The sequence below is a fragment of the Eulemur rufifrons genome, chromosome 15 (genome assembly GCF_041146395.1).
Source record: "Eulemur rufifrons isolate Redbay chromosome 15, OSU_ERuf_1, whole genome shotgun sequence".
NCBI lineage: Eukaryota > Metazoa > Chordata > Mammalia > Primates > Lemuridae > Eulemur > Eulemur rufifrons.
Window position 1 is genome coordinate 12,792,574 of NC_090997.1, and position 2,408 is coordinate 12,794,981.

The 2,408-nt window shown below is 51.5% G+C and overlaps 1 non-coding gene across 1 annotated transcript; it reads right to left on the bottom strand.

Annotated features, from left to right (window-relative positions):
• Positions 1-1,512: 1,512 nt before the first annotated feature.
• Positions 1,513-1,672, bottom strand: LOC138396226 (U1 spliceosomal RNA). Its single transcript, XR_011235682.1, has one exon. It is a non-coding gene; the product is annotated as a U1 spliceosomal RNA (small nuclear RNA).
• Positions 1,673-2,408: the final 736 nt, after the last annotated feature.

Sequence of the window (2,408 nt, forward strand, 5' to 3'; positions counted from 1 at the left end):
AACTAGGCATGGAAAAGGGAAAACCTTTCCGGGCAGGATAAGACCAGCCACTCAGTGCTTCCTTATTGCCCTCTGGATAAGGTGCCTTCATTTCGGCCTCCCCAGCTGTGCTCAAGTCCCTCCTGCTGGGAATTCCATCGCCACTCCTGTCTGCCCACCCCAGTCCTGCCCAGCCCGCATGGCCCAGCTCAATCCACCTCCTCAGGAGCCATCTGCTGCTGCTCCAGCCTAGGGAGCTGTCCCGGCCTGGAACCCTCAGTGGCTGGGGTAGATGTTGCTCACTAGATCCTCATGAATTCGAATTTATTGAGCACCTGCTATGTGTCAGTGTCTTCAGCTGGTTTCCCCTGAAATAAAGATTTGAGCTTTAGCAGTTGATTTGGGAGGTGATCCCATGACACGCCAATAAAGGAGTGGGGAAGTGAGGCAGGGCAGCGAAGGATGCCGACACCACGTATACTGCTGAGCAGGCGACTGCTGTGGGCTCAGTCACACTGGGGACCCCCACGCGACTACGTAGACCACCTGCCCCAAAGTTACCCACCCAGGGGACAAGGGAGCTGGGATATTAGCCACCAAATCCTGTAGTCAGTGACTGGGGAATCCTAGGGAAGGGGTGTCAACTCCCTGCCACTTCTGACCTGCCCCATACACAAACCCAAGTGTCCTCAAGGTGTCAGAATGGCGAGTGCTAAGAGGATGTGGCTGGGTATGTCCGTGTCTCCATATGCTGGTAGCTGGGGACACAATGCCCTACCCTACAGGAGTTCTACAGTCTAGTGACGAGTTGGAGGGTTAAACACATTGTCCCAGTGCGGCACAGTAAATGCCAGAATGGAGGTGCAGTAAGTCCCTACTGAACGTCATCGATAGGTTCTTGGAAACTTTGACTTTAGTACTGCAGGTCTTTGAATAACGTCATCGTTGTGGTATAACAAAAACAGGAAAAAAAGTGGTTTTGTTATATGTCATTTCCCTCAAAGTCGCAGTAAGCAAGGACTTCCTGTATACATACTGGGTTGTGGGAATTTAGAGGTGGGACACTTGGCCAGCCTGGAATTTAGGGAAGAAATCCCGGAGAATAGCAGAGTTTCCAAGGGGAATCACTGCCAGCGTGCAGGGTGGCGGTGGGGCACCCCACTTAGAGGGAACAGCAGGGGCAAAGTCACCGTGCGGGGTAGGGGTGCATGGATCCCGTTGTCAGCTGACATGGCCAGCTCCGCCACCGTCTCCATCCCAGCTTAAGGGTCAGCTCAAGTTCAAAGTAATTTTGAGATAGCAACTAATCTTAACGTTAACCAGAAGGACTAGCTGGTGTTGAATTTGCAAACACAGGAAGATTTGCTCATTGAATAAGCTTAGAAATGCGTCACCCATACTCTTTAAGTAAATCAGCGATCTCCAAGACTGGTGGGCAAGACTGGCGTATGAATACTTGGGGACGCATTAGACTCTTCTATTTGTTTTCTTTCATCCTTTAAAAATGCCAAGTTTTCTTTGTTTTTTTAAATAGGGGAGAGTGCAAGTGCGGTCCCCCACTGCCACAAATTATGCAGTTGGGTTTCCCCAAACTGCAAACCGCAGAGGTTGGCACACCCGGAGTGCAATGCATGAGCCTCACCCTGGGGAAGCCACCTTAGTGATCAGGGTGTTTCCCCTGCTAGATAAGTATTATTTTTCTGTATTTTTAATAATGTACACAATTTATTAGTATAATAGTACATATAGATTATTTATAAATAACGATACCTCTATTGGGGCATATGTCACAGATTTTCTGTGAACGGAGGTATACGATCGAAAGGACTGGGAGCCTACTGAAGTAGAATAGATAATGGCTGGGGTCAGCTTGGGATATGCCACAGGAGGGGTTCTAAACCCGCTCCCCCTGCCACCCCCATTGGCAAGAGGTTCAGGCTCTGTCTCTGTAGGCATCTCCTCTTACTTGTCACATCCCTGTGACGTGGGCCATTTGAGGGCTGGGGAGGGGTCCCCATCTGCAGCTGCAGAATAGGCCTCTCCCTTCTCAGGCCTGTTGGCCCACCCATGGGCCTACGTCCTCATCAGTAGAGGCGGCCTGGGTTTGGACCCGTTTCCACAGTTACGAGGCTGAACCATCACTTGCTCTCTCTGTCCCTTGCCTCTGACTCTGGTGGGTCTGCTCCAGGCCCCCTCCTCTCTGGCCGGAGGTCTCCAGGCCTGGTGCAGGCCCCTCGTGCACACTTGCTGGATGACTCACAGCCTCTCCAGCCACACTCCAGCCCCTGCCACCTCCTCCTGGCCCGGCCCCTCTGTCAGAGCTGTGGTCAGTCGCTAATGACCTTAGTCATCTTTCCATCCATGCTTATTGGGCTAATAGGGAAGGCAAACAGAAATCTCAGCAAATGTGGAAAATTCCTGCTGACGAG